General features: G+C 40.5%; 1 protein-coding gene across 5 annotated transcripts in view; it reads right to left on the bottom strand.

Moving 5' to 3' along the window:
* Tab3 (TGF-beta activated kinase 1 (MAP3K7) binding protein 3) overlaps positions 1 to 7,965 on the bottom strand; it is a 57,600-nt gene extending 49,635 nt beyond the window's left edge. For 4 of the 5 annotated variants that reach the window (XM_026402626.2, XM_026402630.2, XM_026402631.2 and 1 more), the window contains exon 1: positions 7,829 to 7,965. The gene's annotated coding sequence lies outside the window, so the exon portion shown is untranslated. Of the gene's footprint in view, positions 1 to 5,906; positions 5,956 to 7,828 lie in introns of all 5 variants that reach the window. The other variant, XM_026402628.2, reaches the window with a different exon arrangement.
* Positions 7,966 to 13,973: the final 6,008 nt, after the last annotated feature.

The raw sequence follows: 13,973 nt of genomic DNA, 5'->3' as shown, positions 1-13,973 counted from the left end.
TAACAGATAACTTTCTGTTACACAAGTGACGACTCTGACATCAAATTTAAGGCATGAGTGATAATTTAGAATAACAAGGGCACCTACTGCATATGGTAGTCCAGAAAAAGACCCTAAAAAATCAATCATGGGGACTGGGATTGTGGTTCAGTGGTAGAGCACTTGCCTAGCATGTGTGGGCACTGGGTTCGATTCTCAGCACCACATATAAATAAAGAAAATAAAGATCCATTGACAACTAAAAAATGTTAAAGAAAAAAGACTTAAAAAATCAATTATGACCACAAACTGAAATCAAGAATTTTCTAAAAGCTCACATAAACACACAAATGTGCTAAGTCACTGACATTACCTCAATACCAATTTCTTAAATCAATCACAATTATGAGTCCTAAAAAATTAAGTCTCCAATTCATCTCAATTCACTTGCATATATAAAAATAAGAAGTATGCTTAACATTTTAAAAATAATGTGTCATTTTGAAACTAAATACATCAAAAGTGAACAGTACGTAAAATAACTCATTTAGTGTTGTGAAAACATAGTTTAAAGTTATAAAAATGCTTTAGCCTCAACCCAAACCCTATAGGGTTCTTTCCACTATCATAGCACTCCTTTTATTTCAAACCATAAAGTTCAGTACCAATATTAATGACTGTCCTTGTCATCCCTAAAGGAAACACCTGGCCTTTGAGGATCTGAGGAAAACTGAAAAGTAAATCAGAAAATCATTCTATAGTCACAGAAATTTATTCACCAAAGAACTGGAGATTTCAGCCAGGCATGTTGTCTCACACCTATAATCCCAGCTACTGGGGAGGCTGAATCAGGAAGATTGCAAGTTTATTGCCAGAGTAGATGGCAGATTTGGACTATGTTTGCAAATTTACTGTAAGTCAAAAATTATTCCAAAGTAATAAAATGTATTTAAAAAGAAGTGAATAAGCCAGGCATGGTAGCACATGCGCATAATCTTAGCTACTTGGGAGGCTGAGGCAGAAAGATCACAAGCATGAGGTCAGCCTGGACAAGTTAGCAAGACCTTGTCAGAAATTTAACACACACACACACACACACACACACACACACACACACGCACGCATGTACACACACACAAAGGGGGACACTAATGTAGCTCACTGGTAGAGTGCTTGTCTAACATACATAAGGTCCCGAGTTAATCTACAGTAAGCAAAAAGGAAAAAGAAAAGAAAAGAAAGAAAGAAATGACTTAGCAAAAAACTACCTTAGGTTGAGAAATTTATACCTAATTCAGACCCAATCAAATAGTCATTATGTATCTTCAATTTACCTAAGGCCTAAATGGGGGCTACAATGAATTCACAGAAAGAACTACAAATGCTATCTATTTCTCCACCATTATAAAACCCCCCAAAAGCATTAAAAAAAACCCCACCATTTTACCAATAATGAAAAGGAAAAGTCTGATATCATTCCTCCATGGAAAATGAAGAAAAAAATTCCTATTCAAGAACAGATGTAGGCAGTGGACAGCCAAGTAGAGAAGGGTATTCTAGAGGTTCTAAAAACCATAAAGCTTAATAAAAACACATTTCTTATGTACTCATCTACTGGTCAGGGGCTGCTTCACTTGCTTCACATATATTAACACATTTAATCCTCCTGAGGACCCTACTTTTTAATCTCCATTTTACAGATGAGAAGTTCTGTAAGTAATGGAACAGAGACTTGAAAGCAAGCATTCTGGGCAGACAGTCCACGCTCTTAACCACTGTATGCAGTTTAGCCTTTTAAGAAGCCTATCCAGGAAAAAGCCCCTCCCTTCTAAAAACCAGCCCCCATTATTCACCCTATTCTCATCCTTCCCTAGATAAAACTCTCTTCCCAAGTTGGGGGGGACCTTAGTAGGACCATGGAGGAAGACGACCCAACTGCCCACAAGACTGTGTTCGTAATCTTTTAGTATAGGATGAGATACTGATATACATAGAAGTTAATTTTTATAGTACTATCTATATTCAAATTCAGATATGTTGGGTTGGCCTGAGAATTTGAACACCATATGTGACATTTTTTTTTCTGTGGGAAAATGGTGCTGATTTCAAAATAAAATGAAAAAAGAAAGTCTTTATAGACCGTTTAGAAATTGAAGCTCCTCTACACAGCCTTATAGATGCCAAGATCATTAAATTTTAATAAAGGCACTGACTGCAGTTACTCAATCCAGTTTTGCTCATACATCAAAGAAGCATAGCTCTTTATACTTAACATGATGGGAATGGAGCTACAGAAAAAAAAATAGCTTACTATTCTATGGATTTCCTGCACTACGGCCAATTGTGGATGTATGTAGCAGTTAATATATCGGTCTTCCTGGTCCCCTCAATAAACTGCTTTAAAAAATTACTATTGAGTAAATACATTTTTCACAGTTACCTGCTGCCCAAGAATAGAAGGGTATCATCTCAGAAGGTAGCTAAAGTAGTAACAGTAGTGATGATGATGACAAAGTAATAACAACAAGAATTAACTCTTTTTGAGCAGATATCATTGCTAGGCATGTTTTAAATACAATGCATCCTTTGGCTCATTTAATCCTTACAAGAGGTAGATACCACATTATCCCCATTTCAAAAAATGAGGAAACAGGTCAGAGATTAAGCAATTTGCCCAAGAACACAGAGCTAGCTAGTGTCAGAAGATCGCAATATTTGAACATTTACTCCCTAGAGATCATGTTTTTTTAACCACCATACTCTGTATAATTATAAGAATTTTGTAAACTCTTAAAATGAACAGAGGGTCTTACTCAAATTCATTTTTTCAAACCAAAGAGTGGTTTGGAGAACAAAAACTAAAAAAGATCCATCTTGCCTTTTATTAGGAATATTTCCTTCAACCAACCTAAGATTAAACACATTTATGGAGAACAAATGTAAAATGCATTTGGCTTTGCTTTTATCACTTTGAAATCTTTCACTTAATTGTTTGAACACCACAAATAATGGTAACATTATGTAACTCCAACAGACTAATAAAACTTTATTTTAAAATCTTCAGGTAAAACAAACATACTGTCCATATTTACCACTAAGTAAACTAGGGTAAAATAGCTGCACGAGGTCCAATACCTTTGAAAAGTTTCAAAACATCAGCAAGAAAGGAACAAGATATTCCTTTCATGACAAACTAAAACTCTGTACTGTCAACAATACTGTAAGATCTTCTTTAATAACAAACTGAAATGGACTGAATTTAAATTTTATTTCAAAACATGTACCTAAATTCAGGAATTCTTTTTTGACAATCTAATAAGCCTATCAGATTATTTCCCAGAAGAGCCAGTACATTAGAAAAACAAACCTAATTTTTAATAGCTAAAGGTATGATACCTACCACCTCACTAGGTAATTCACAAAATGCTGACAATCTCCAGTGACTTCTGGGACTCAAGTTGATTTTTTTTGTATTTATTTCTTTATTAGAGCATTATAATTATACATAGTAGTTGGGTTCATTTTGATATATGGAATTTTATTTACTCCAATTCAGTCTCAATTCCCCCACTTTCACTCTTCTCATCCCTTTCTCTATTCCTCCTCTACTGATCTTCCTTTCATTCATTTATTTTTGATTGGTGACAAGCTGATTTTTTAAATCATCTATTTGAACCTCAGATCTCAGCTTTCTGGAAACAATGGTCAATGTGCTAGGTTTCCAAGTCACCCCACAAAAGCCTGACCAAGGTTACAGGAGAATAACAAAATACTTAACCTGTGCGAGCAATGTTTCTATGGGAAAACCCATTTAACATTCCAACTTCAGATAAAAGCAACTACCCCTGCCCCATTCAGTCCTGAAAGTAGAAAAAGGAAATCTTCCCAGCCCAAACTGGGAATCTGAGCTTCTCTAGGACCACAGCCTCAGCCTCCCTGATCAAGGGAGAGCAGGAAGTAAGGCATGAATGAGGACAAAAAGCAGAGCTAGAGTAGAAGACTCAGAACTGGGAAGGCAAGACACTTAGAAGAGAAGTATCAAGGGTGGGATGACAGGTGAAAAGAGAGAGGAAAAAGTAAGACAGTGGGGTGGTTGGTGAAGAGGATGAGGGAACAGTGCCTGCTCCTGCAACACAAGGGCTTTTTTTTTTACAAACTTTCCTCCTTAATGCTTAAGGAAAGGGAAGAAGAAAACCCGTAGTAGGTGTCTTGACACTACCTTTCTGGCCTGGGTTATTCTCATTCACTTCAGAGAACTAAGGGGAAGGACCCGGGTAGTGGAAGGAAGGGAGGGAGGGATGGAAGGATGGAGGGAGAGAGGGAGGGGGAGAGAGAGAAAAAAAATAAAGAGAAAAAGAAAGGAAAGAAAGGAGGGATGGAGAGAGTCAGAAAGGCAGGCAGGAAGACAGGAAGGAAAATAAAATGAGAAATTTTAGGTAAGGAAGGAAGTGGGAAGTTGGAGAATTGGAAAAATAAAATAATAGACCCGTCAATGAATTATACTGTAATAAATGTTCTTAAATATTCAGGATTCAGTTTGACAGTTACAAATATTTCATCAGGTCCACTTCACTATTAGACAAATATCTGTGTCCCTGGTAATAATCTGAGGTTTTATTATGCAGAAAGTATTAAAATAAACTTCTAAATACATGAGGCAATATTCTGGTGTCTTTCTTTATATAGTGACAATATAAAACATTTCAGGAAGGTTTTCTTACTTGGTAAGCTCTCAGTTACATTATCACTTGTCAATTTTTTCACCCTCGTAGCCCAAATAACATGAGTCACTACCTTCACAAGTAAAGAAGTACTTTTTTTTTTTTTTTTTGGTACTGGAGATTGAACCTGGGGTGCTCTACCACTGAGCTACATGCTCTACTTTTTATTTTGAGGTAGGGTCTTACTTCATTGGCCAGTGGCCTTGAACTTGCAATTCTCCTGCCTCAGCCTCCCCAGTTGCTGGGATTACAGGCATGTGCCATCACACTGGACTACATTTAACTTCATTCTTGGAAGTACAACTATAATTAAAAACTTGCTCATTCAGACTAAGAGACTGCCTGTCAAGACTCCAAGGTATTATTGAAAAATCCACTCCAACACTCTGTGTAACACACATGTATGCTGCTATGTACTGAAAAACACAAGACTTCTTTTTCCATTTCTAGAAGACATGATTATCTCATTAAAGGCAACCAAACAATTTACTTCTTAAAAGATGAAATAGCAAATCCCAAATTGCGTAACTTTTCTAGAAATTCCAGCCAGAGATAATCACACAGGTAAAACTGACCAAATGACCTTTTAGAAATGAGGGCCACTTAATACCTTTATTTTCCTACAGTTGTTGTTCCAGTTGAACTCTACCCAGATACCCAGATGTAGGGCCTCTCTCTTGCAGAGATAAGGGCCAGGACGACAGGGCTCAACAGCACATCAGAGATGCAACAGCAGAGACCAGTGGGAGACAAAAGTGACACTCCCCACAATGTTTCTGCTCTTTCACCAACGTCTCAGATACTGCTGGGAACCTCTAAAGTTTTTCATTGCCATCCCCATAAGAGATTATGCTGTTTCCCATAATAGCTGCCATATTTTCTACAAACCATGACCTGAGTCCAAAACCTTTGTACTAAATTAAAGGGAAGAAAACTAGGGTCAGCTACCAAGTACTCTAATTGCTAGAGATGGTAAGGGTGTATGCATATACCTCCAATGTGCCAGAAAACAAATCCAAAACCCTATGAATAGTTACTATTTTAATAATGTAAAGGATCAGAACAAATAAAATATCTTTTGTGTGGGTACTGGGGATTGAACACAGGGATAATCTGCCACTGAGCTACATCTCCAACACTTTTTATTTTTTGAGATAGGGTCTTGCTAAGTTGGCCTGGCTGGTCTCAAACTTGCAATCCTCTTACCTCGGCCTCCCGAGTAGAAAATATCTGATCTTTGCAGTATTTTGGCATGCTGAAATAGGAGGAAAAGTTACTGAAAACATCTGAATTCCAGATAGGTCACTATGAGTTATTAGGAATCTTTTACAGATCAACAAAATTCTGAAATTTTGCCCAAATATTACCTCTGGGTAGAAAACGAACACATTTGAAAAGGGAAAAAAAAAGAACCTTAAGATTATATTGAGTCAAGGACACTGAAAGCTTTCAAGATTACCAACAGAACTGAAAGGTTTCTTTGTAATAAAAATTTCCATTTTCATAAAATTTGTATTAGTCAGCACATAAACTTATGCAGAATATGATGGAGCATATGTTCTAGAATTAGTTTGAGTTCTAGTTCTGCAATTTACCAGCTATATGATCTCCTTAACTACCCACGTAAGTTACAGAATACTGGAGGTTATTGTCTATATCTGTGCAACATGTATAAGATTATCTTTACATAGGGTAGCTTCAAGGATTAATGCAAATGCACATTACACACCAAGCCCAGTGCCTGAACATACTCTGTGTTAGCTCTAGCACAAACTGTAGAATGGTCTATAATTAAGGAATGTATCAAACAAACATAAGGAAGAAAATTCAGGGTGAGTGAACACAGGTAATGTTCTGTTAGCTGTCAAGATGAAAATCATATTTAATATTTACCTTCACTGAAGTTTAATTTTCCCTTGACTGAGCCAAGTATGCTAATGGGGTAGGGGGATCTAAAGTTGTAAAAAAATTCTATCACACGTGGGCTTAAAATTATGAGTATATGTTTGCATTCTTCCAGTGTTCATAAAAAGACAAAGTGACAAAATGTACCATGGTTGGTGATGCCTTTTAATAATTTAACACTGCAAAATTAAACTCTCATCTCAAAAGCCCTTTCTTCATCAAAAAAATGGTTTTTTTCTTACACATGTTCTTGTTTACTATTGCAAATCAGTACAAAAGCAAAGAGTTTACTTTCTGTAAACTCTCCTATCTTTCCAAAATAAAAGTGGGTATAGGGAGCTCAGTTGTCCAAACTGTTCTTTTATCCCACTCATTCCTATCCTTTTACAAACCATAAGTAAATATATAATACACCAAAATTACTGTCTGATAGACAAACGTCAATAAAGAATACACCAAATTGAAAAGCCTTGTCTCGACCAAAGGTAGCTAATTTTGTTAAAGAATTTAACGTTTCGTAAAGACAGAAAATGCTTTAATATTTTAACACATCAACAATACCAACTTTTGATTTTCATGCAGTGTATTCCCCACCTTGTCCCCATCTCATCCGCACCCCCCATCCTGCTTTTATGCACTTTATGAGCAGGCACACGGTACTAAAATAAAGAAGTCCAACTGGGAATAATTCTAGTCTGTTGCTGAACCTCAGAGTACTGCTTATGTGATCTTTAAATGAACGCAGACAATGTTTTCTCTTTACTCGACACTTGCTAACAATTATTACTATTACTACTAACCTTTTCCACATGTCTCAACACACTCAACAGACCTAACCTTACGTGCTGCTAGTCCTCATCACCAAATACCTTGCCAGGGTGTCAAACCGGTGCAGAGGTAGGAACCCGCGAAGGAGGACATCATCCCCTCACTCCGGGGACGAACGCCAATCAAGCCCCCCCCCCCACCGGCCACTCCCTCTCCCCTCCGCCTCTCGCCTCTCGGGGTGTCCCGGGCGGGCACGGACGCGCCAGGCCCTGCGCAGACCTCCGGCAGCCCTGCAGTTCCCAGTGGCAGCCTCAGCTCCAGGCCAAGCCAAGCTCGCAGGATACCCGCAGTCGCGCACACGCCCACCGGCCTAGGCGCGAGATCACCAGGACGACCCCGAGGCACCATCGACGCCCTGGCACGGGCAGGTGCCGGGCCTCCTCGCGGACACTCACCCAGCGACCGCAGCTCCTCGTTCGCAGCCGCCGCCTAGCCCTCACGCCCGTCGTCTGCTCCCGCGGGGGGGTCCGGGCCGGAGCCGTTTCCCCGCCCGACCCCCCTCGGGTGCGCGCCGCGCGGAGCCTGGATCCGGTGTGAGCCGCCGCCGCCCCCTTCCCTCCCTCCTCCCTCAGTGCGTCCCTCCCACCGAGGCCCGCCTAGTATTTCCTGGATCCGGTCTCCGCGATAGCTTGGCAGGCGAGCCGCTGGCTTCAGGGCTTCCGTCGGGAGCCGTCGCTCGCCAGGCACAAAGATGGCGCCGCCGGGGACTGCCGTAGGCAATCTCGCGAGGCTTACCCCACAGGAACCGTAGGGCGGGGGACCACAGGAAAGGTGATAAATTAGCCAGAGCAAACGCTCCCCCATATCGGAAATGGGCAGCACCGGTTACAAGGGGGAAGTTAGTGCGCCTGCGCAGGAGCGTGGGATAGCGCATGCCCAGAATGACCGTAGGGCGGGACCCAGTTCTCCGGGTTTTAGAGGCGGGCGGCGGAGGGACTGGGAGAGAAACCTGGTGAAGGGCTTGGCAGGACCAGGTGACATAGTGAGAGGCATCTCTTAGGGCTTGGTCATCCTTCAGAAGCTCAAATGGCCAACACATTTCTGCGTCCCCGGGAATACTCCAGCCCTTTGCTCTTCCCTATTCTCGTTGTGAGAATTTTCTTTGAAATCTCAGGAGCCTCTTCATCTTGTTCTTGGTTCACGTTATTTAACAAGAGCTTCCTGTGATCTTAAAGCTGGGTTCACAGCTGGCAGCAACGGGCCTCCTGTTTCTCACATCATCTAACTTTCTCTTTCATTTTGGTGCTACATAACTCCTTTTCCTGCTTTATTTTTGCTAGCTCATTCATTTATTCAGGCATGTGTTCAGAATTTTCTGTGTTAGGAACTGAAGAAATTAATATACTCTGAACTTGGAGAGCTGTTGGCTTGGAATGAAGATGAAAGACAACAGTGATGACAGTTTACCACAGTAAATTCTCATAGAAATGAATACAGAGAGGAGTGACAGATATAGAGGGAGGATGTCATGACAATACCTCAATGCAAAAGTTTTTGAGGGGCATCTCACAGGCACAGGATTTTAGTCCAATGAATTGGTCAAAGTAATGTCAAGAAACAAACCACCCTAATTATTTTAACATAATTAATATAAAGATTTGATTATTCAGCAACTGAAAATACCACAGAATTCAATGTATCACGTGATGGCAACTGCAGGAAGCAGCCATGATGTCTAAAGTGAGAGGGACAAAAGGAAGATGTTGGGAATATTACAATTTAGATGTTTAGAGAAGGGCTTTGTGTTAGAAAAACTCAGACCACTGAGGAGAAAGCAGCATCCACTTGTAATGATGTCTCAAACAGGAGTTGAAAGTGGGGAAACTGCAAACCAGATCCAACTTCACTATGGGAAGACATGTACCCCTCCCTCAAAGAGCTTCAAATCTCTCTTCAGCCGGGGGATGAGAATCAGACACATGGGCTAGAGCTGAACTTGGTCTGCATCTTGAAGCAGAGAAGCTCCATCATCAAGAGAGTCACTCCCTGGGGAAGCTGAATGTGGTCAGAAAGGGGGCCATTCACTCCTGTCACACCCCACATAGTGAAGACCATTGTGCTAAAATATTTGTTGAAAACTTTTAAGATCAGAGTCATGCCAATCAGGGCAGCCCCAGCCAACTTACCAATCCATGAATGAGAAATAAACACTTGTTATTGGATAGCACTGGGACTTTTGCTTATTACATAACAAATGTGTACTAATATAGAAGCTCTGTTTCACACAGTAAGCTGAGGTTAGTCTCCTTCTGTCTTCTTGATTCACCATCCCTAGAGTATTGTCCTAGTCTACATGGTCCAGAATGGCCCAGTACCTTATCACATTCCAGTCATCAGGAAGGATGTACCCATTTCCTTCAAGGGCATGACCCAGAAGTTAACATCACAAGTTCACAATCCCTTCACCCAAACTTAATCACATTATTGTATTCACCAACAGGAGAGACTTTGGAAATGTGGACTCATTCTAAGCTACCTCATACCTAGCCAAAAAAAAAAAAAAATCCCATGACCTTGGAAAAAAGATCACGGGGGTGGGGACAAGCAGCAACCCCATAATTAGAACTTGATTTAAAGTTGTATCTTGTCTTCTCTTCCAGTTGGAACCCACTAGTGAGAAGTTTGAAATCAAGGAAGCATGGGGAACCTTTCCCTTTCTCTTCTTTAGTCTTCTACTTCACCTCCCCTATCTTGATAACCATAGCTTCTTCTCCAGGGGTGAAGAGGGTAGAAATTGAGCTGGCCAAAGTATTGCTTTACTGATATGTCAAAAGACAGCTTTGTTCCTGTGGACATGGAAGATGTTTAAAATTAGTTCTTTCTCTCTTGATGTATTTATTTATTTATTTATTTTTTGGTTTCTACTCATGCTCCCATTGGGAAGATTCATCAGCATGTCCCAGGAGAGAAGTCCTCTGTCTGGCCTCTCTCTCCTTAGCACCTGGTGTCTTTTACTTTTCAATGTGTCAATACATCCTCTCTTGGTTGTCAGTAGCTTGTATGTGACTGGCATCCAAATGCTTACTCATAAGCATGATTGTTCAGGAATCTCTTCGTTGCACAGTTATTAGACATGACTGAATCTTTTCTAACTTATTCTCAGACCCAAAATCTTGTAGAATACCCATAGCATCTTACCCCCAGGTTTCCCTCACCCAATGACAGAGCCTCAGGCAGGAAGCAAGCACAGGGCTTAAGCTTTTTTCTCCTTCTGTAACACTCATTGGATCCATGGGAAACCTATGTGGTCTTGCCATGGTGAACAGACATGTCACTGCTGCTTCAGCAAGCTTCCTTCCTTCAGAATTCCAAGAGGTATGCAGCAGTGTCTATGTTGACACAGGCCTCCAAACTCCAAAGATACATGGCAAGTTTTTCCTAAAATTCTCCAATTCTACATACAGATCACTACAGTTCAGTAATCAAGCAACTAGAGAGAAATACATCTTGAAGACACCTCTGAGCCCCCCCTTGCTTGGCTTCCCCTTCCCCACTGGGAAAGAAAGTCTCCAACACTCTCTCAGAGGTAACTAATAAACATCTCCCTTGTAGTCTTTTCTTACTTAGGCTAGAGGACATGTTTAAGTGATAAGTCATAGAACTGGTTTTGCCACTTCTTGGTAAGTCCTGTGGAAGACAGCCTGGAAGATTTCTGTATAATGTGACAGAATTTAGTGTGTATTCTCTTTATCTATGTCTTTATCTACACATCTTATGTACCATTTCAGATGTTTTTGATCTTGCCTGTTGTATCAATAATCTATTGTCATGTAACGAACCATTTCAAAACATGATAGTCTAAAATAATAATCACTTTATTTGTTCATTATGCAATGAGGCAGCAATTTGGGGTGGGTTCAGCTTGGCAATTCTCCTGGTCTTACCTGGGGTCTTTCATGGTGACCAGAATGGAGGCTATTCATGGGACCAACAATATCTATTGTCACCCTCAACTCCCCAAGTTATGGTCTAAAAGCTAAAAAGTTACTTGCTGCTTTGGCTGCTTGCTTCTGAGTGATGAGGGATACAATGAGAGCAGTGGTTCTCATAGTCATGTGCAACTCCATTGTAGTAAAATGGGTTCCCTGGCTTTAGGCAATACTGTTTGGGATACCATCTCAATAGATAACCACTTTATAAACTTTTGAATGGTGGTGCTGGTGGGGGAAGTGTAGATAGGGAAGGGAAACTTCCTGAGTGTTTGAAGCAGTTCTGGAAAGAATGAATTACTGCCTCACAGTCACACATCCCCTGTGGAAGGGACCAAAGTAATCAATCTAGAGTGGCTGGCTGGTCTCCTTGAGAAATGGTTTCATACTGTGGGCTCAGTGTTGGTCTGTGCTGCTGGTATTAGCTAATTGAGCATTGGTGAGAAGGAGCCCTTTCTGGGCCTGAAAGGTGCCTTCGGGTTCCATTGAGAAGATCCCTTGGTCCCTTGCTCTCCCTTCTTTTGGTGAGCCTAAAAAGAACCTTGTCAGTGATGGACTACTCAGGCTGCTTGAAGCCAGGCACTCTGAATTTTGGGCACCATCTGTTTATAGGCCTTGTATGGGACTTTGGATTTAATGGGATATTACAGTTCTCCTGTGAGGGAAATAATTCCCATGGGAAGTTAAACTTGGGTGCAACCTATCTCTCTGGGAGAAGGGCAAAGCCCCAGTTCCAGTTAGCTTTTTGCCTGAAACCCTGGATGAGTTCTAAGGAGCACATTCAGACAGATTTGCTCTTTGTGCTAAAATCCTATTTAAATTGTATTAATTTTCTACTTTGTAAATGTCTTGATTGATGTTTACCCTGTGATTTGGTGATTTTCAATAGAAAATAAGTTCCTTATAATGTAATTTTTTCCACAAATTCTACAAACTACTCTGCTTCCACCTAACCTCCACTTAGTACTTACCCTTGTATTAGTCAGGTTTTCATCACAATGGCCCAAATACCTGACATAAACAACTTAAAGGAGGAAGGTTTTATTTTGGCTCATGTTTCAGAGGTTTCAGTCCATGGTCGACTGGCTCCAAGTCACAAACATCATGGTAGAAGGGTGTGGCAAAGGAAAGCTGCTTAGCAACCAGGAAACAGAGGAAAGATGGACTAGTGACAAGAAATATCCATCCATGGAGACCCCCCAGTGGCCTACCTCTTCCAACTATGCACCACTGCCTACATTTTCCACTACCTCCCAGTCATCTATTCAGTGATCAATGGAATAATCTACTGATGAGGTCAGAGCCCTCATGATACAATCACTTTCCCCAAACCCCACCTATGAACATTGCTGCATTGGAGACCATGCTTGTAATACATGAGACTTTGGGAAACATTCCAGATCCCAACATTTATACCCCTGTAATGGCCAGTACCCTATCAGAAGTCCGGAGGCTGCTTGAGCTGGCTAGAAGAATTAAGAGCAACCTATTATAATTTTTCCTGCAAAATTAATTAATTAATTAATTAATTGAGCCTTCTTATACCAGGCACTAAAAGCGGATATAAAATTATTAATTTGGTGCAAATGATAAAAAAAGAGGCATCAATTTCCTATCACCTCTACCCTTTTATCCCTGGACCCATGCAGGACACATTCATTGTTTTATCTCATCATTCTCTGGCTTGTGAGTTATGTACAGATAATGGATTAATATTCTGTTTGGAATATGAATCATCTATACTCATCAGGGCTCTTTTGAAACAAGCTGGAAGATTAGAGTTGGGTCTTAGGTCATCACCTAAACTGGGCAGATAGAAGACACTAAGCAATTCCAGCTAAGGAGCACGATCAGCCATTTCACATCCCTCCTTTCCCTTCTAGGACTTGTTCTCCTAACCACCTATGTTCCCATCTAGTGGACGAAGGTCAGTTCCCTACTGGCTCATCCCTACTAAGGCTGTCATCTCAGGATGACCTATCTCTGAGAAGTAAGAGCTTAATTAAATTTCTTGTTCGAAGTCAAAGTTTAATTAATAGGAACAAAACATTTGGTGGGGGGCAATTCTCTTCACAAATATAAAGTGGTTTCTAATTGTTTTTTCTAAGAACACATTTCAAGTAGAAAACAAGTTCAGTATCTCCTAAATTTATCACGACTCTCAATTAGTTTTTCCTTAATGCTCAATAAGCTCAACAGTGCTCTAGAAGACTCCTATACATAGATGGACAGTTGCCCACCTCCCTCAACTCCCAAGTTGAGGGAATCACAAATATATTTCTCAAGAAAACAGTTTCCTCTAATGGGCCAGCAAGGTAGACTTGCTACATATCCAGTGGGTAAGTAATGATGGTAGGGGAAGACAGGACAGGAAAACTGAGTTTTTGGCTAGACAAGAAGAAGCAATAAATGGGTGGGTGAATTAGAAAGAACACATATGGAATGACCTCACTATCAATGGTAGAGAACATGTGCAGTGGATACTGTGGTGCTCAACCAAGATCCCTGCTTCAGAAAATATGCTTATCCATAACTATTGGTTTCTGACACTTTACATCTATGTCCCTAATTAAGAACGGCTTTTGTCTATGAGAGAAAACATTCAATTCTT

The sequence above is a fragment of the Urocitellus parryii genome, chromosome X, assembly GCF_045843805.1.
Source record: "Urocitellus parryii isolate mUroPar1 chromosome X, mUroPar1.hap1, whole genome shotgun sequence".
Taxonomy (NCBI): domain Eukaryota; kingdom Metazoa; phylum Chordata; class Mammalia; order Rodentia; family Sciuridae; genus Urocitellus; species Urocitellus parryii.
Note: the sequence above shows the minus strand (reverse complement) of the source record. Positions and strands in the feature narration are given on the sequence as shown.